The sequence below is a fragment of the Protopterus annectens genome, chromosome 9.part0, assembly GCF_019279795.1.
Source record: "Protopterus annectens isolate FY-2018-M chromosome 9.part0, PAN1.0, whole genome shotgun sequence".
NCBI classification, from domain to species: Eukaryota; Metazoa; Chordata; order Ceratodontiformes; family Protopteridae; genus Protopterus; species Protopterus annectens.
The window spans coordinates 1,283,702,053-1,283,724,380 of NC_056743.1; positions in this window are offsets into that span (position 1 = coordinate 1,283,702,053).

Genomic DNA, 22,328 nt, shown 5'->3' on the forward strand with positions numbered 1-22,328 from the left:
AAGTGTGACAATTGAACACAGCATAAAAGGACAGAAGTGATAAAAGATGTTAGGTTTTAGAGCTGTAGAGGACAGCACATATGAAACAGGACTAGTGGAAACAGGAAGAAAATAACTCCTTCAGTTCTCATGGAATACAGAAAAGGTTGATAGTGAGGTTACCTTATAACACACATGGACATAGACAGAGGGACAGAGACAGACAGAGCGATAGAGGGGTAGATATGCTGAGTACATGGAAATATTTCATAGACTCATATCACTGTGGTATGGAAGGTGGGATGATGATAAGGTTATCTTACAACACACATGGGCATACAGTACAGAGAGAGAGAGAGATACAGACAGACAGACAGACAGAGAAAGATATAGGAGGACAGACATGAAAACATTCCATAGAGCCATGTCACTACAGGATGGGAAGTGAAAACTGCACTGTGCAGACTTGACTGAGCAACTAGCAGTTACAGATGTGTTGTCTAACTAGTTATTAGCTAAATATTTAACTATACAGAGTACATTTGTATTTATATTACCACACAACCTGTAATAAGAAGCAGCAATAACTGCTGGAAAAGTAAAAGCCATTTTAAAGTACTTGTTTGTTACTTATTGCAACTGCCACACCTGTATTTAAAATAGCATTAATAAGCTATAAGCAATCTAATTTGCAAGATGTGTGGGTGCATATGCATATATCTGTATCTATTTATCTATCTATCCATCTATATATAATCTATATATATATATATATATATATATATATATATATAGATAGATAGATAATCTTTTCTGTAAAAGGCAAATCCATAAATATGCAAATAGGTGCTGCATGTACTGTGAGCTGTACAGGACAGAAACTGTGAGGTGTGCACATTGGACTTCTGCTAGCTAAATATAGACACCTAACCTCACATAGTAGATGATGCATTTGCTCAGTGATAGCAGCTGTTAAAGAAACAGATGGATGACACGTACTTCATGTATTTATTAGTTTAACTTCATTCTCAAAATCTGTCTGCTGCTGCCCTCCAACCTAGAACCCAGGCACTACTAGTAACATACTACTGAGAGAACTCTGAAATGCTGTATTCTTTGATAGACTGAGATCACCTTCTATTGCTTCTCAAGGTGTCTGCCATATTATTGTGCATTAGAATAACTCACAATTGAGAAATGCTTTACTGTGGGGCGGGGCACCTTTAAAATCTAACACAGAGGTACAGAATTGTTTGTACTTTCATAAACAGATAGGCTCCTTCCCCTTAACAGTGTAAATATGACTTTATCTAGCCAAGTTTTATTTTGCACAATATCCCCACACGTTTTCATTTTGCTCCTCCCTTTTTAGAATTTTCTACCACCATTGACTTATCTTGTTTTTGCAAGTAACAATGATTACTTTTCTTGCCTTAATTTAGCTGCCTTCTTCCAATCATTCACTGATTGTCCAGATTCATTCACTGATTGTCCATATTTTATTTTATAACAGTAAGAAAATTACCTACTCTGACAACTGTGGTAAAACTCTGTTTAGGAACTGCTACTGATAAAAATTAAATGGTGTAATTTAAAAAATTCTACTACCATCTATTTCTTACTGTCTTAATATCTTCTGATTAAAATCTTGGATCCAGCACACCGCAGTTTTTTAAGTCGATCATATCAGGACACATTCCTCTAAAAAAAAATAAACTTGAGCATGTAACATTATATTGCATTATGGGAAGAAGATGTCAGTGTTATAAAATAGAATGGCTGCCCCAGCATGCCATTTTTTGGCACAGAACAAATTATAAAACAGTATTAATCAGTAACAGTGTTGCCTATTGAAGTAGTGGTATAGTAAAGTACATAATGGCCTCTAGATGGCACTGTTTCCCCATGGTTGAAAATATCTTTTGTTGCAGTCTTCACATCCCTTGGGAACTAGATGCCGCATTGCTTCTGTCAGCCCTGCTTCTGTAATGACCTAATTGACTCTCAGATAAACATTGGTGCATCACATGAACCAGTGCTTAGAAGAAGCTCAGAAAACATCAGACTATTCTCTTGCAGCTGAAGCAATCGCTGTTTAAACTTAACAGTTTATTTTGACAGATCAATAGTGTGCAGTTGTTGCTGATCCTGCAGGATTCCATGTCATATCACCAGATTTTGAAATGACAGCCTTCTTAATCAGTTTGATTGCAGTATGGAAACAGAAAAAAAGAAATTATAGACTGAATATAAAATATGATATTACTGCATCCTCAGCTTTATTTACTGCTTTATTGTATATACTTTGAAACTTACAGAGATTGGGTCTATGTATTTTTTTTTAAGAAAATTTGTGATTACTATGTTTTTTTTTTAATAATTCTGTACTCACATTTGTGACTAACTTGATTGTATATTGAAGCCCCTTGGCTGGGGCTGTATCTGCAAAGGGTTCTTGCACCAGTGGACCAACTAGATTAGCAAATGGTAGGTAAATAAATAAATAAAATGGTAATGCTATGATAAGGAGCACATTTATTCTTCAGTTGCTGTTAAAATGAGGTTTTAATTAATGACTGTCTGGTAGATTAATGTAGGGGATTAAGGCTCCTGACCTGTCCATGAAAAGAGACACATGTGCCTAGTGTGTTCATAAGGTTAACAAGTAAATAAAATATCCTACGGGGCTGAGCTTGAGTCCTGCAGCCTCTGTTTGAAAACTGTGTGACTTGAAGATATAACCTCTGATATAGATTTATAGTATGATGAGTTTTTGTAGAGAGTGACTAGCATTAGGGTCCCGCTCGAGTTCTTAAGGAGAACAGTTAATTAACAGTGTAGGCAAGGCTTGGGTACATCATACTTTAATTAATGCTTAAAGAGTTGAAAGATCGTAGTATCTCATTTATCACTAAACACTGCTAATCTTCTCGCTGAAATCTCTTGTACATCTCAGTCATGGGTTTTTAGGGTGTCATTATCTGTATTGCTTTTACTAAATGACAGTGCATATGGCAGGCATGATGATGCACAGGGATGGCATCCGTACTGTGATGTATGACCTTTGTGACTGTGCTTCAATTAACAGCTCCAGTACTGAAAAAACAGGCAGAGGAGAGGAGTGAAGAAGCATTGCCTGCTCCCCTCTTCCAGGAGATAGTGGGGTTGCATGTACCTGAAGGTACACAGTGATGGTGCATGCTATTTCTCTTTTAGAGACTGGGAAACCACCACTCGTGTTTCCCAGGGGCAGGGCTTCTTAGAGGGTACACACTTTGCAGAAGTGAGAGGATGGCCTCCATCATCAGAACATTACAGTTTTCCCCAAAACTTAACTGACTCCATGCTAGGGGTTGGGGTCATTACAGCAAAAAGTTGGTCACTACTAATGACTGTCTGAACAATGGCCTCTCTTGGCTGACTCTTGCTCTGTTGATAGGGAACAAATGAGATGGTTGGTAGGGGCCTGCTGACTAGCAGGCAGTGGGAGAAAAGTGGCAAAAAATTATAATCTGTGTAATTAACCTTGTTTTCAGGTTCTTTGATATATAAACATTTTGCACTCAGATAAAGACAGAACACAGTCAAAAACTACACACACAATAATACACTTCAACTAGTGTGAATGCAGACTGCATTATTAAGATGTAGGTACAGTAAACATCTCAAAAGCAAATTACTATGATTGAGACTACATTATTATTCCCCCACTGAACATAGTTTGAAATTTGAAAATATATTAGTTAGCCTCTTCAGCATTAGTTTAGCTTTAACAATGGAAGTAGAAATTTCAGGCAGTAAACCAATGCATAAAATTGGCACTGTTAACAGAAAAGCAAAAGAAAAGAAAACAGCAGTATTCTGGAGTATGCACAAGTCCAAACACCAAGCAACTACTTTCAACATTCATTACATCACCATGAGTGTTTTCAGAAAATGGCTGTATCCATTTATGTTATGTTGACGAGCCCATGAAAAGGGCAAAATATATCATGTCTACAGCTAGTCAAGGTTGCTTTTATTAAAAGGTCAGAAGCATTCAGAAGCCATTTAGTTAGAACTCTTGTATGTCCTTAAGGGGTCATTTAGATATTTCCCATGGGCATCCTTTGCTATGTACCTGTTCATTGCGACCTTTTTATTTATTGCTTTGGTCCTTATTTAGGAAATTTTGCAGTCACCCCTAATGATACAGACATCAGTCTTTTGGTTTATGTTATAAACAGTGGTGACTTTGTTTTGCCTTTGTTTTTTTCAATATTTCATTAGTAAAATTAGTATCTTAATAAAATAGTTACACTAAACTAATAAAATAAATTACTGCTGTCTGAACCCAGAAGTGAAATGGCATGCTGGATCACTGCTCTCCCTGACAAACAGTAATAGGTAATAGCTCACTGATACATGGTCTGTTACAAGCTACTGGCACTGTTTGCAAGGATCCAGAGAGTGTGAATTCTTACCCAGATCTACAAATCACTCATCATTTTTCAGGGCCAGTGCTAAACACAGCAGATCCTATAAGATGCTGGGATGGTTTCTTTCCATTGGTTCAAATTAAAATTGAGTATTGACAACACATCAAATACATCCATGGGCAGTATTAATGGTAAGACTACACACCACCAAAGTAATCAATCTTTCTTTGTTTGTAAATAAAAAAATCATGACAGGATGAGGATACAGTGAAACAAATGTTGCTTTTGGTTGAAAAACAGATAAATGAATATGTGGGTAATGTTAGAAGCATACACCATTTAGAGCAATGAATATTTTGTTTTAATTTAATGAATAAAATTTTAACAATAGAAACAGAGGGGGTATAGACAGAGAATTCCTAATAAGACCATGTGGACCAGACTGCAACACACGAAACAACATTTTTATTGGGAAAACAAATTATTTCTTGCCTTGAAAGAGACAAATGTGTTAGATTATATTACAACAACCATGCAGTACTGTGGAATGCCTGAAAAGAAAAAGAGGTAAGCCATCATGCTTCTTTCACTGGAAAAACATTATATTTTCTCAGTATGTATTTGGGGGGTACAAAAGTCCCAGTTTATACTATAACAGCAACTCAGTGCAATGGATCACTAGTACGAATATCAGGACTGAAAGTAAAAATAAACAACAGGGTTGTGTGCACACACGGGCATGCTTGCATGTGTGTGTGTGTGTGTGTGTGTGTGTGTGTGTGTGTGTGTGTGTGTGTGTGTGTGTGTGTGTGTGTGTGTGTGTGTGTGTGTGTGCCTGTGTGTGCAACAGTGGCTAGGGTTTCTGTCACTTGATCACAGTCAGACATAAGAATATTTATTCAGAAAGTTGCTATTCCTTCAGGGAGTGGGGGCGTTCTGCACATAAAAGCAACTGAACACTGCTGCCACTTACTCACACTAAAATGGTGTTTTGGCTTGTTGGGGGAAGTATCTGCATGTGTCTGAGGGATAGAAATGCATTAATTCATTTCTGTAATGTGAATTTCTTTTTCTTGACCATATGAGCACAAACACCTGATGTGTACCCAGTGGGAAAATGATTATTTCTGGGGGGTGAGAATGCTAATCACTAGATGAAAGCAACAGACCACTGCATTCATTTGATCCCACTTAAATAACAATCACACTGGCTTGTCAGTGGCAGTGTGTGTATGTATGTGTGTGTGTTTGTATGTGTAAGAGGGAAGCTGAAATACATTACTTGTGGACTAAATTTCTAATCATAAAAGTGGTTATTCTTGAGGAAAGAAGTGTATGTATGAAAGATCTGGTTTGTCAAGGGCAGTTCATGTGTTTCTGATAGAAGAATCTGCATGCAAAAATTACCATTACAAAATGTATATAACTTATTCACCGAAACAAGAGAGTGTACCATGTCAGAAAAGACACATTCTAGGGGTATAACCTGTGAGAAATGAGTGGAAACTAGTTTGTTGAGAGAGGAGTTGAGACTGTATCTTCTCACCTTTCACAAGTCTCAAAGTCACATGTATGTCAAACATTTCTGGTATTGGTGCTGGCAGGGAGAGTGCACTAAAATTGTTCTCAAAGCATAGGACACTGTACGTTAATGTCTCTTGCCCTTTCTGATTAAAGGAGAACCACACACACAGACTCAAAAAATGTTTGTTTCATCATAGTTTGGTGTTTCCTACATTTTAACACCACTTTGGGACTATTTACAGGTTTTTAAATATTACATGTAATTTCTGAGTCAGACCACATGGGGTCTGGCATCTTGAAGTAATTCTGATCGTTTTGTCTGCCTCTAGGTATCCCACATTGCAGTACTTGTCTATAAAAAATTATATCACACAGGCCTCTTTCTTCCTAAAGCTCCTATCACTGCATTAATTCCACATGCATACACTGCTGTCTTTCAGTCAGTTTTAAGTAACATTTCATGCCATTCAATGACTACTTAAAACACAAACAGTGCAAATGCCAAAGAACAGACTTTCAAAGTGTTTTTTTTACTGCTGCTTCTTTTTGGTATGGCTAAACAGCAGTCTTTTGTGAAGCCGGAATTGTACTACTTTGGCTCATCTCCCATCCCCCTTCACACCTAACTTCCCTAGCTGTCAAACTGCTAAGGGTAATTTGAGCTGTTACCTGCTGTGATTGACAGCTCACAGTAGGAGACTTGATGCATACTGCTTCCTTGTTCAAGTCTTTACTTTCTGTATCAGTAGGGGAAGTACCAGGGAGTTGTGACATCACAGCACAGGTAGGTTTTTAGGATGGTCATGGTGATGTCAGTCTGGAGAGGGAATTGGCCAGAAAACTACCTGTATTCATTGGTTTTGATTACATGAATGAATTGGAGACTGCAGCAAGCTTTTCCAGGGGGGATACATGTTTTTTGAAAGTGAAAATACAACAGTACAGTAAGGTACTGTTCTAGTGGAGAGAAACAGTTGATTTAAAATATTTTAAATGCTGTATTGTTGTTTATTCATAGCAGGGACAGTAAATATGTAGAAAAAAGGATAGAGAAGTTGAGCATTTAATAACAGAATCCCATTGTTGTCCTTTAACAACAGGATGGCAGAGGTCCAATCCAACATTACATAAACTGTTCAACTCCTGCCTTCCCTTAAAACCTCACTTCTCATTCAAAACATTATTCTGCATGTAGTGTTCCCACAATTTAAATTTTTTCAATGTTGCTTGCTCTTACCCTTTTCTAAAGATCCAATTTCCAATTATTTTATCTCTGTTACAATATTCACTACTTCAAGTACAGTTGGTTTAGACTTTGATTTCCATCTTCTAATAATTTCTTTTTTGGCAGACACCAGAATTAAATGTAACAAGTCCTTATGATGTCTATGCACTTCAGATCCTGTATCCCAGCTCAAAAATAATTTCCTTAGCTCTCCCAATATTTCTGACAGAGTACACTGTAGGGAATTTTTAAAGTCTGCAACTTATTACACTCCCAAAACATATATTCCAAGTTACCTCTTTCTTCACCATCATACCTCCATGTTTTTCATCTACCCAAGGAAAAATTCTTTGGAGTCTGCTTGGGGTATAAAAATACATATGAAAATACTTCCAAGAAAAAAAAAATGTAAATCTAGAGTTTGTTGCATATTTGGGAGTCATACATATGTCCTTCCATTGTTTTCTTATGAATTGCTTATCCAATTGCTCTTCCCAATCTTAACCTCCTCTGATGGATTCCTATAGTTAGCATGCAATATTTTATATGTCCCACTAATTATCCCTTGTTTAACAACACCTTCTGTTCTAGATTCAATTTAAAAAAATTACCAGAACTTGTCTTAGGTTCATAGGTGTGTACTAAGCTAATGATCCTGGAGCCTTTACAAGCCTGGCCCATAGAAGTGCCCTGGCATCAAGCACAGTGCTCAGCAGTGTTTAAACATAGCTGAAAGGTATAACTAAAAGTATAGCTGCATTCTACACATCCACATAGTCAAACGGGTAGATTGACAGCCATATGTGAAGTAGGTGTAGGCTTTGAATATACAGCTGGGTAACTAAGCATTTATTTTCCAAAAAGAAATTATGCTAATTATATTTCAATACTGATTTGCTGCCCCAAGCTAAGCTTTGCTAAGCCCTGCTAAGCCTTGCCAAGCACTGCTTAAACAAGATATGTTTTAGCACTGCTTGGCACCACTAAGCTCAGTTTAGCTGGCTTGCACACTGTTAAGCATTGCTTATCAGTACTAAGCAGTGCCAGTTTAAGCACTGCTGAGCTGAGCTGGTTTGCGCAGTGCTAAGTGCCATGCCACATTTTTAAAAATTGCCCAGTGGCATTAAAGGGTAGGAAAACAGGCTATATTAAGAGCAATAGGTGGGAATACTGCAGAATCTGTTGGAGTTCAACCTGTGAGGATATTATGGCAGGTACTGGGGAGGGATCATGCTTTTGGGTGCAGCGGTGGGGCATTGAGGAGTCCAGGGTCATGGTCAGACTCCTAATAAAAAAACATAAAGACTGGCTCATGCAGGGTGGTTACCAGGGCTCAGAGTGCAAAATGGAGGCCTGGAACTGGCTGGCAAAGGACCTCACCAGTGCAACAGGTATCCCCCGCACAGGTGAGCAGTGTTGTCACCACCATGACAACTTGAAAAGATGAAAGGTGGACCTTTAAATGTGCCTGCATCCAAAAATTCCAGGTGGGCAATGTTCCACAGGTGTGTAAGTATGTTTACCTTTGTTTTGCCAATATTTAATCTGGAATATCTGCTAAACTGGTATGCATAATGGTGTGCTTCTCTCCCAACAGCTGCATTAGTGAGAACTCGCAAAATCGAGGTGAATGCAGGGCACCTGGCCAGGTTACATTGAGAGTGTGGTGAGTATGGATGTATCTTGCAATCTATAGTCATATAAGCAAGAAGGAATAAATCATTAACTACCATTAGGTATATACAGCTTCGAGCTTATTGCAATGGATGTGGTCATAGACCTGGACTGCAATAACAGACTACTGCCAAATGTACTGCAATGAGCAGGAAAGAGTAAAGCCTTAACCTTGATAAAGTAAATGAAATAAAGTTCCTATCATAATAACTGGGGAATTATAGCTGTATTGCAGTACCTGCATGACATTAACTATTGTTCAATAAAAATTAGTTAGTATAGCATTAAATGCATGAAGGTGTTTGTAATAAACTGTTGTGTAATACTTCTGGAATGAGAGCTGATATTTCAACCCAGTAACAGTATATTGTGTACATTGTATTTAGTAATGTATAGGTTACCTAGTATCTCTGCCATGATTGCATTTCATGCAGGTGTGTCCAACTATCACTGCAGTGTATTAAAACACTGTATTAGTAGTACCAGGTCATATTTTGTTTCCAGGTGAGCTCTAGGAAGAAATCAGTCCGATATCAGCAGTGATACAGTAGCTCAGTTTGTTAAGTGCTCTGTATGAAGTACGTTTTGCTACACATAGACTAGGGTTCGAATCCAGTTCCATGTGCTATTAACTATTACAAAAATCAGATATGTTATGATGACAGATATTCTCTCCACAGGGACTACTGGTAAATCTATTTTTTGAATTGTTGGCAATGGATGATCCCATGTGATGCAAACTTCATAATTTTCTATGATGCTTTGTGGCTCATGTTTCCAGTGTTTTTCAGCTACTTCACTATTATAATGTTTGCACAATCCCCAAAGCAACAGTCTTGCCACATTATTATGCCTTTCAATATACACTCCTTTATAAATCATTTGATGAGCATGAAGCATCCTTCTTGTTTTCCTCTCCAACAGCTTTTGGGGCCAGTCAGTCACTCCAAAATTGCAAGTTGGGACAGGAAGAGCAAATTGGTTTATAGCTTGGACTTTGTTCCTAAATGTCAATGCTGTTTTTTAGTATTAATTTAAGTTGCCTAAAATATTCTGTACTAAGGTTTATTCACATTTGTTCATGTTTTATTGTTGAGCCTTCATCAGTTCCCAAATATTTACACATTCGCTCTTGGTCAATTTCTTTTATGTCACATTCCTGCCCCAAACCGATGTTTTCTTAGTGCTGCAGGTTTCCTGCTTTAAAGGTTGCTTTATGAAGATACTATTCTGTGTGAATGTTGTTATTTTTTGTTAAGCTCTGCATCCCAAATCCCACTCTTTCCTTATATCTTGAATTTTCCCCTACTTCATCACCCCTTTTTACTTTGAATTGTAGCTTTCTGCTTGTGTTATGTTTAAGCCTGTCAATAGGCTGTATAACAGGAGGAAGAAAATCATGGCACAAATTAGGAGGTGCAACACTCAGCAGGATAAAAGCACTCTCATCAAACTAAACAACTCAGAGGATAAATAAAGTCTACCAAAGCCAAATTTGAGGTATATTTGGCCTCCCAGGCCAAGGACAACCACAGAACATTCTTTAGCTATTTCTGCAACCTCAAAGGCAATACATAATTGTGTGCAGAGCTCATTTTAAATGGCATAACCTATACTGAGCCAGAAGATATAGCAAACCTACTGGCTGATAAATTCATCTCCAACTTTACTCCTCTCTCCCCTCAACTTTCCCCCAGGAAATATTATCAAAAATAACTCCCCTTACTATCACTAGGGAACAGGTCCTTAATGCTCTCTCTAAGACCAAGAACACTGCATTAATGGGCCCAGACAATATTCCATGATGCCTTTTAAATAGCATGAAACATGACCTATCAGGGCCTCAGAAATTACTATTTAACTGTAGCCTCCAAACAGGCTTTGTGCCTCATGAATGGAGAAAGGCAACAGTCATCCCTCTGCACAAAGGTGGGCCATCTACAGACCATGGAAACTACAGACCCATCAGTCTCACTAGTCTTATATGTAAAGCCATGGAAAGAATTATCATGGAGATGATCAACAGAGATATAGTAAACCTCCAGACAATGGACCAAACCAAGTTTGATTTTGTCAAGGGTAGATCATGTCTACTCAACCTGGTGGACTTCTTTGAGAAGGTCACCAAAGCAATAGATGAGGGCAAAATCTTTCACACTGCTTACCTTGACCTGACCAAGGCATTTGACACAATACCCCACTCGGGCATTGTTGCCAAACTCAGGAGGTTAGGTACAAACCCGTATGTCACCCATTGGATAGCCAACTGGCTCACAGATAGGAGTCAGGAAGTTAGAACTGGGGAGTCCACCTCTACAAATAGGCCAGTCATAAGTGGAGTCCCTTAAGGATTAGTCCTTGGACTGCTCCTTTTTGGTATTTACTTTTCATAAGTTAAGGCCAATGTCAGTGGTCTGTGGCTGACTACATTTGCAGATGATTGCAAATTAGGAGCTGTCATTGAATCTCACACTGACACAAATGTTCTCCAGGAGGGGCTGACACAGACAAACAACTAAATGGCAAGAAATGCATAATAGTATCCTTTGGGAAGTCATCCATCCCTGGTAACTATCATATTGACACACCCCTTAGAGATGACTCAGTAGTCAGGGACTTAGGGACACACATAGATAGCAATCTAGCCTTTGACCATCAAGTGTCTACAATAGTGAGGAAATCATTTTATGTTGCACAACTTATAAACAAAGTTATGGCATCTAAGTCCAAGGAAGTCATTGTTTCACTGTATTTGGCATTCATCAGACCTATCATTGAGTACAATGCCCCCTTTGGTATGTACCTAACCTGGCATATTCAACAATTAGAACGTCCACAGAGGTTCCTCACTAAAAGAATACAGGGCATAAGTAAAATGTCCGGTGCAGACTGCCTAAAGGCCCTATCCCTGTATTCTGTCTCCTACAGGATTTTGTGGGGAGAGCTATGCCTGGCAGACAGGGCATTGTCAGACCCCACTCTGATGAACCTCCTGCATATCCACAAAACAAACAGCACCAGAATTACCTGTGCTAAAGACTTAAACCTTGCCCGTGATATAAATAGAACCTGCTGGAGAGATAGGTATGTATCCCAGAGACTACCCTGTCTTTAGAACAGGCTCCCCATCCATGTGAACCAGAGTTCCTCCCTAACCCAATAAAAGTGCAAGTTGGATAATTGGGGTGGGAAACTAGAAATTCATCTCTGGTTTGGTACCTATGTCTCTAATGGACACAGGTGACCTGTAAATGGTTCATATCCCAGACCCATGCTTACACTTATCAAGGTTATCAGAACTTGTCAGAGATTTGGGATACATGTCTAGGTTTAAAAAGGCCCTTGTGTTGTTAGCCTTGTAAACACCTATGGACCTATAAGATCCTTAACAGTGTAGCTCTAAAATATCCATTCAAATCAAGTAATCCTAAATTTCCTCATTCTATTGGAAGGATCAACTTATACCACTTAACTCTTGTCCTCTTCCCCTCCCAGACAAAATCCTTCAACTCTTTATTAATGACAATCCAAACAATCCACAACTTCTCCTCTGGTTGATAAAAATATGCTGACCTGTGTATAAAACTAAAAGAACTAAAACATTTTTACTGCTTGCATCTTACTATCCATATCCATAGGCAAGAGCTTTCAGTTTCTCAGTTTTTGTATTATCTTTTGTTTAATCTCTTCCCATATATCCTTAGGCATTGTAACAGAATCCTTTTTAACCTGTATTCATAAATATTTAATTTTATCATGTCCCCATAAATATGGGTATTGCTGAACCAATTCATGTACGGGTAAATAGTTTACAACTGTAGCCTTTGTTTTATGTTCATTAATTTTATTGATTCTATGTAAGTACTAGGCTGGCTGCCCTTGCAGGCCATTTTAAGCCTAGTCAGTTTCCCTTTTTGGGCTTGAATTAACCTATCCCATTTGGTTATAGATTGGCCTAACCTATCCCATGGTCAATAATTATTACCCCTAATGAGAATAAATGGAATCATACCATAGATAATTTGAGGGGACCCATGCAAGGGATAAAGCATTTAGGAGATGCATCTGTCCATTAGAAGTACAACAGCAGCCTTGAGATAAATTTTCTGTTTCCCATCCATAGATCTAAGTTGCACTTGAAAATGGACAGAGATGAACTTTGTTTTATGTGGATGAGGAGTGTGTTTCACAGCAGAAGTATCCTCTGTGAATTATACCTGTCCTTCCCAACCATTCTGTTGATGTTACAGAACTGGTTTAGATCCTTAAACAGAGTATTTCAGATGCCATTTGACTTGCTGGCATGCAGTAAATGCATCAGTAATGGGTCAGAGGATACCTTGTATGCTAGACAAAGATCACCGATTAGCAGTCTTTAGGATACCACATATAGTGATAGGGCTTTGAGTCGGACTATGTGTACATATTGTTCAGGCCTTGTATCCTTTTAGTAAGGTACCTCTGTTGGTGTTCCACTTGTATGTGTCTGAAAAGATACCTTATATTGTGAAAACCCAGAACTGTCTCAGAATGTTCCATAACTATGAGATGCCCTTTTCTGTTTTTTTCAGGCACAAAATAATATAATTTGCAAATAACAACAACTTTTCTTAAATACCATTCCAATTATATCTCTGAATTTATGTGTCCCTTATTTTATTTGGCAATGGCTCTAAATGTGAAGTAAATAACAAAGGGGAAGGATGACACCCTTGCCTGGTTCCTCTGTTCAGATACAACTTGTGAAAGAGGAACCCCCACTCTTTCATTTTTGCCTGCAATCCCTCATATATCCCGCTAATTAACATTATTATATCAGGAAATGCAAATGCTTCCATTGCCCTACTCACAAAATCCTAGCTTAGTCTGTTGAATGCTTTCAGTGCATCAAGATCAACCAATAACACTGGTATTCTCCTGTATTCGTCTTACCTCTGGATCATCATTGTTCTATTAATGCTGTCAAATGTTTGCCTCTCCTCCACAAAACCACATTGATCCAAACTGATCAGTTTTGGAAACACCTTTGCCATTTTTTTAGGCATTATAGACATAAACAGTTTATAATCATGGATTAAAATTGAAATGGGCCTAAATTAATCTGTTTCTAATCAATCTTTATCATCTTTAGGTATTATAGCCACCACACCTTTTTCCATGAAGTTGGTGCTTCTGCTCCTTTTAAAATACTGTTAAGCAAAACTTTCCAGATCTTTATCATCCTCCCCAACCCTCAACTTCCAGGTTTCCAGGGGGAATGCCATCTGTTCCGGGAGAATTTCCTGCTGATTGGTTATACCTCACTATTTTTATCTCATGTCCTCCTATCACAACTGTTAATTGTTGAGCCTTATCTACCTCTAACCTTGGCATATTTAAGTTTTCCAGATATTTTCATTTTTGTTCTTTTCTTGATTTCTCCACTTCTCTGCTTTACATAAATTTTCATAAAATTTCCAAAATATCTCTAACACCTCTACAGGATCTCTGGTTATTTTTATTGTTATAGGTTTCCTAAGTTTCAAAACAACCCTTTCTGCTTTCTGTTGCCTAAGTTGTTATGCTAGTTTTTGTGCTCTGGAGTTATTATCAAAAAACATTTGCTTAACAGACACTCCCTTAGTTTGTCTTTAGCACACTGCAATTGCACCTGTTCTTGTTCTGTGAGATTCCCCTTATTCTGTAATACTTTAACCTTTGTCAGCCTTTGTCTTGTTACTTCTTAACCATCACTTTTTCTTTTATTTCTACCCTACTTTACACTCCACTTTCATTTTACTCTGCTCACTAGCTACTGTATAATGTCTGGAGTAAGTTCTATTTTTCTTAGCAACTCCCAAATAATTTCTACTACACAATCCTTAAATTCATCTCTTTTTAACAGCTAGGTAGGGAAGTGCCAGTGTCTCATCCTTACTTCATTATCCTCCATTTTTATCTTAGTAATTATTGGCACATGATCTGAAATAGTTATTGGATGTGTGTCAAAGTTCTCAATTAAATGTAATTTCTATCTACTGTAGTCCAGTTATATGTACCTTGGGGAAAAATATGTAAAATCTCTCTGAGCTCCTACTACTGAATTCACGTCTTCAGTACTAAATGTTTTAATAAATTTCTTCAGAAATCTACCATCTTTTTTTTGTATTTTCTCTTCTAGGCCCCAGATACATTCTCATTGTTGCAAATCAAATTCCATTTCTCACCTATGAGTAATATTCCCTGCTGAAATCTGATTATTTATCCCATTTTTTTAAGCTCCATAATAGCAGTTTTAGGTAGAATATAAATACATGCTAGCATAATGCTCATCCCTTGTCAGTAGCTCCTTACTACAATAAATATACCATTATTATCTTTTATTCCCGCTTCTATCACTATTGGAGCACCTCTAGCAATTAATGTAAGCATTCCTCTTTTCCTATTCCCCTGATATTCTTCTGAATATCCATCCTGAAATCCTTTCTTTATAAAATTTACATGCTAATTTCTTTCCAAACATGTCATGTAATATTGCTATCTACACTTTGTATTTCATAATATAATTAAATATTATATTATTTTTGTCTATACCTGTGAGACCATTTGCATTCCAAGATAATATGGAAAGTGTCACCATTATGACAGGAAGTCATTATTAGATATATATATATATATATATATATATATATATATATAAAACAGCTTTTTTAAAAATGTCTATTCTAGCTTTTGTGATACACGCACCCACTAATGTTTGGCAGGCTGATCCTTTATACTGTTTTTTTCTTTTCATCAGTATTGGAACCTATGTCACACTTTTTAATGAAAACCCTCAGGCAAAAAAACAAACAAAAAAAAAAAAAAAAAACAAACACACTCCCAGAACACCTCCCATGACCTTTTAACTTAATACAAACACACAAAACATCTTCAAATAATGAAGTTTAACTCTCCTAATAGAAACCAAATAGACAGTTGCAAACACAGGCCTTAACTAACTTAAAGTTGATGTTATCCATGCTAAAATGCATGTTATTGCCTGTGCTTCTACTTACATTAATTTGTATATCTTCTTTTTTATCATTATTCTCCTTCCAGATGTGAAAAACAACTTCCATGCTTTCAGAAAACATCTTTTAAACTTCAAGACACAGTATTTTGGCTTTTTTAATGCCTGATAATCAGCTTGTCTCAATAATGTAAAAGAAATAAACATGTAGTCCTCAGCTGCAGGCTTCTAAATCAAGCTGGAACATTTTTTTTCCCTAAAGGAAAACTTAATTATATTCAGTGTTCTTTTTTACTTGCTTGTTTCCATTAAAACACTTATTATCCCAGAATCTTATTTCAGACAGTCACCTATGCAAAAATAAGAGAAAACATATCAACTGTACATATATTATGATTTATGTAATCTTTTACCCCATCCCCAGCTCAACAACCTAAGATTACAGCCTGTTAACTTAAAAATGCTTTTGACTAACTTTCTTTTCTTTTTCATTGTAATGACCACATTTTTTAATACTAAAAAAGAAGAATGAATTGAAAAAAAGGTACCTGTTTACATTTGTGCCTTTATCACATACAAGACCAACTAAAAATGCTTTATTACATAACATGAAATTTATATCTTGAAATGTTTCATAGAAATACTGTTAAGAACTGAAACTGTTTTACTTATAGTTACTTTTTTCTTTCTTCCCCCTCCCCCTCATTGTCATTCCAAATATTAATGACACAAAGTGAGGCAAATGTCTTTCAGTTCCCCACAAGTTTAGCAAAGTCAGGAAAAGTCCACTCTTTCCACTTTGTCTTATACAGAAGTATTTCACAAATGTGGCTGATGCTTTGCAGTCTCACATTTATACACTAATTCCATGTTGCTGGTCTTGTTCCTGCTCATCTTCATCTCCCAACTCCAGACTCTGGTTCAGTTTCAAGGTACTCCCGATTTTTCTAGTGAACTCCTATGTTTTCTGTATCTCTCTCTCAAGCATTTTCTTGTGCAGCAATGGAAAAGGTTTCCCTAGCAAAGTTTCTTTGTGTACTTTATTATAAGAAGAATGAGAAGTAGAATCCTGCTTCTGCTTGATGACTCAGTTTTTGTTGGACAAAGTTTTGTATTTCCTCCTTAGCCTGCTCTGCATTAAAAATTATTTTGATTCTCCCGAAATCTGAAGACAGATGGATACAGGAGTTTGAATCTCACACCTGCCTTTATACATTTCCTGATTGCTGGAATACATTTGTTTCTCTTCTACCTGGTGAACAATGAATAATCATTTTTCATAATCACTCTACTATCTCCAACTTTTAAGACTTTGCCTGCCCTTTAGCCACAATTTTGTTAGGATCAACTCTTTCTGCTTGTAGGTTTGCATCTTTATTAATACAGGTCTTGTTTGCTTTCTTGTGGCCAGATTTGGAGCATACACATGGTGTGCCTTTTATTTAACAGTTCTAGTGGAATACCAGTCCACTTGCTTATTTATGCCTTCATAAAATTAATACAGTCTGTTCCTTCTAGTTTCTCTGGTACAGTAGAAAATCTCAGATTTTCCTTACATGCTCTGTCCTTCAATTCTACTTTTTTTAAACATATTTTATTCATTAGTCTAATACTCAGCCAGCATTTTCTTCATTTCAGTCTCTGAATTTTGCAGTTTTATCATCTCTTCTGAATATCTGTTTACATCTCCTTTCATTTTTTCCAGTCTTTTGCTGTTTGAGTTGATATTCCTTCAGTGTTTCATTTATTTACATCAGATCTAAGCACATTTGACTTGTTTTTTCTCTAGATTACTGGAAGCCATATCTTACACCAAGGCTGGAGCCTGAGCTGCTTTTTGCTGAATAGCTGCAGGATTCTTCTCAGTCAGTGTTTTCTCTTTACCATTTCTAGTTCATTTTCTTTCAGGCTGTCTTTGTTTCTTGAAAAAAATAACAGAAAAAACACTGAAGAGTGGAAACTCAAAACTGGTGAAATAAAAATAAAAAAAGCCACCAAACTTGTACAGAACAGTAACACTTGACAAACGTTATTGCAGAAAAAGACTAAGTGCTTTCACCCTGTAGCTCCCAGGGCTTCATCAGAGTAACTATTAAAATTCTTTGTTTCTTCTTTGCTGGCATCCAGGCAGAGTACATACTAGCCAGTAACTTAATTTAATAAAAGTGACAAGAGTTCCTGGCTCTTGATTTTTGGCTTCCTTTTTTCAAACTGGGAGAACTGATGTTAAGCTGTTGATCAATATGCTAGCCATCTGGGGAAGTCCATGAGCAGTTCATTTTTATGCCCACTGCACATTCCACCCTCATAGACAAGGTGGAGAATTTAAATGGGAAGCCGTGTGACAGTGTCCCAAGATACTTTGATCTTCTCTCTGGCCCAACCTTAATCAGGAGCTATTCTGGAGAAGTCTGGAGTGGTAGGAAGACCAGGTGATCAAGGAGAAGCACTGAGGTCAGTGGATGGTCAATTGTATATGAGAAAAAAAGCTCAAAAGAGTTTTTAAAGATTCCCACATCAGTAAGTTAGCTAACTTGTAGCCACACCACACACAACTGCATCTTATTAGCCTGCACTGCCAGCAATCTATGTTCATAAATTAACACAGACTGTTGCATGACTGTCCATGGCAAGATGGGCCACCTGACATCTCTCCCTCATGGGGTAGTAAAGTTTGTACCAAGTGTCTGACATCTTGTGGTGAGCAGCAGGAAAAACTCTTAGTCCCCAGCATCCTAGGCTGTGGCAGACTAATAGCAAACACGAAGAAGGAAAATGTATGTCTTTTTCTCTGACCTTTAGTTTTTCTAATTCTTGAGATATCCATCAGTATTTTCTACTGATTTTTTTTTTTTGTATTTGACAAGCAATTTGCAGCCATCCCTTCAGGTGGTTCTTTTTGCCATTGATTCACCAGCTGCTCTATAACCCCTTTTAATGAACCCTTTAATTTAATACCCACTTTATCCAATTCACAGTTGCAGAGAGCAGGAACTTGCGCTAGCAAGCAAGGGGCATATGGAATAAGTCAGGATCTAATCCTAGATGAAAGTCTGTCACAGGACATATGCACTCTCACTCACAGAAGCAGGGACAATTTAGGGCATTACTAGTTCAACCTGCCGTTTGTTTTTAGGATGTAGGAGGAAACTGAAAAACCTAGACAAAATCCTTATTGTGAAAAGGAAAACATGCAAACTTTATCAGGAAGGCACCCCAGCTGGGAAATACCCTACAGAGCAAAAGGTTGTCAGGCAACTACATTAATTATTGCCCTATTGCACTATATACCATTAACTGAACTGCCTAAGACATGGAGAGTACATAGTAAGAGATTATGAGTCACACTGGCATGCGTTCTTTGATATACTTCAGTCTTTAAGTAAGCTGTATTTAGACTCTAGATATCATAAGTCTAAAGTTCTCACATTTTTCTATGGTATGTAAATCTGCAGTTTTGTCACAATTTCAGTGTTTTTAACCTTCACAGTAGGGTTACCACCTATCTCACTTTGCGAGGGACAGTCCCTCTTTGGACAGTTGTGTCCTGCAAAAGAATTGAAAAAATGGCAAATGTCCTGAGATTTTACGACAAATGTTTTTCTATATTTTCTTTAATAGTTGCATAAAACAGTTATTTTGAATCTGAAACACCTAAATGTTATAGGAAACAGAATAAGCAACTAAAATGCTACAAGAATAAGCTTTTTCTTAGGCAAAAAAGTGAAGTTCTGTCCTTTGTACTGGCCGTGGGTATGTTTTACCCTGCAAAATATGACGTTTCTACAAAAATGTCCCACTTTGGTCATTTGAAAAGGTTGCAACTCTAGCTTCACAGTGTCTTTCTTATTACAGATTAGTTGCATATGAGTACTTGCAGTTTCATGCATTAATTAAACACATTGATTAGAAGTCAAGCAGCAACATCTGCCAAGAAAAATGTAACAATATTGTCATGACCTCCACTGTTATGGAAGGTGTAAATCTGAAAGTTAATGCCAGAGTGAAAGACTAAATTTCGTAATAATTCTAAGAAAAAAAGTTGACAAAGTCAGGCACTGATAACCATGAGTATAAAAGTAGAAGCCAGTTGTTTTATTTTTTATTTTTTGAAGTGTACAGAAATCTCTGGCTATGACATTTCAGTAGGTTTCATGTTTTCTAGCATGGTGTTTGTGTAGTTTTATTTGTAATAAAGCTTTTACACAACTACTATTACAGAAAGGTTAATTTTGGCAGTGAGTGCCTGTTTGTCTTAATGATGCAGATGTAGTTGATTGTTATGCTGAGTTGCCAAGCATAACCCAGCATAACAAATAGTTTTAAGATGTCGAAGCTGTACTCTGACAGTGAACAGTCCTGCCTTCTAGATCTTACATGCATATTTCTGCTTAGCTAACACAGGCTCAGAGCAGGAAGTGACATTAAAAAGTGCAGGGCAAAGACCTTTGGACAGATGAGTAAACTGACCTGCTGATTCGTTAAACATTAACTTTCATTCCATGATAAAATTTGATTTGACAATGGAAAAAACATATTACACAGGGAGATACAGTGCTGTGAATTCTGGAGAGTACAGTTTATTGTTGCCTTCCTGACAGCTATTTCCTACATCTGAAGCCTCCTTCCTTCATCACACACTAAATATTATAAACGTAGTAGACAGCATACCAAGCAGAAAGTTCTCTTCTGGGTAGTACAAATCAGCAGTTGCAAGCCTTCTGGTTTGATTAGCCTAATTTCTTTCAAATACAGTGATTGTAATTTCATATAGCTTCCATGATCTTATGGTTACAGAGAAGATGGGGAACATGGAGATCCAAGTTCAAATCCCACACCAACCATTTTAGTCAATGGATTTTTTTGTGAGTCTTTATTAATTTTCATTTACATCTGTAAATATTAGTAGTGATAACCTCATGGAAATCAAATGTAGCAGCACAGCTAAAATATTATCACTAGAAAAAGTAAGATCTTCTCCAATATAAACCTGAAAGAGTCAAAGGCTTTACTGTCTTCAAAAGCTGAGCTATACTTGCAGCTGTAAGACCCCCTTCCTTGCAAAATTGTTGCAGGGTCCTATTTTCCCACTGCTAAAGTTTTAAAGAGTTTTTCAGCTCTCTAACTCTGTATAACAACTGTGTTTTTCTGTATTCATGGGACACATTACCTTTTCTTTCGTTCTGTTTTTCCAACCAGTTTTATCGATTATCTCAATATGAACAGTTAGATTAAAAAAAGGATCTTACAAAAATCTTTTCTACACATGATGCTGCAAACATTGCAGTCATTAAGCTACAATCACCACATCGATATCAAACTCATTCAACCAGGTAATAGTAAATACACAACTATCTTTCTTCTAGAAGAAATCCCTTGACCATAATTAGCATTGCATACATGGCTTTAGTAAATCCATCATATCGAAATAACTACATCCATCTCTGGTAAACACTTCGCCTGTCTCCTTCTCATATGGACTGCTGAACCTCAGGTATTAGTCAAGCAAATCAGAGAATACATCCCTTTAATAACTATGTCCTGCCAAATTTGTGATGTTGGCAGAACTGATTGTTTTCATATACATATGATGTATTTCTGCTCTATCATTATTAAGAACCAAATATATTGTCCAGTATTTGGGGCATTATCAGGCAACCTCACTCTAGAGAAAACTCTTCCATTAGTAGTAACAGTATCAAGTTCCTGTATTCATTTAAGCCTAACTTCAACTTCTTTCCAAAAATGAGAAAGAATGAGACAACTCCAGAAAGAGTGCTCCTAAGAGCATATGGTCAAGGGGGGACAACACCAACACCAAAACCACCTTACTAAAGCCTGTTCCTGCCCTTAACACAAACCATATATTTTATCTTGGAAGAGCCCCTTACATAACACTACCATATCACAAGACACTCATGCATTCACCACATACATCACCAAACACAGACACACACACACACAGACACACACACACACACACACACACACACACACACACACACACACACACACACACACACACACACACACACACACACACACACACACACACCACTAAATACATCCCCATTCTTAGCCCTTCCTCTAACCCTAATCAACAAACACTCACACATACACTCCCAGTTATACTGCAGAAACTTTCAGTATACCTGAAACTTTTGGCACTATCCACAAAGTAAACTTTACCTTCTTCAACACTTCTTCTTTTAACATCAACATTACTTAACCATAACTCATTCACTCAACAGTATATTCAACAAAATCTGCATATAAAAAACAAATGCAAGGGAATGGTTACACCCAATGGACCACTCGACACTTCTGGATTATCACGCACAAGTTATTAATATCCACACAAAATAATAAGAAAATTAAAAACAAGTATTGAGCGCTTTCGTCCTGCAACCCAGGACTTCATCAGAATACATCTCAAAGCTATAACTGCTAGACTTAAATAGCCGCTACCTATTAATTGTTAGCTGGTGAATTGAATACCTGAAACCGTTTAAAGAAG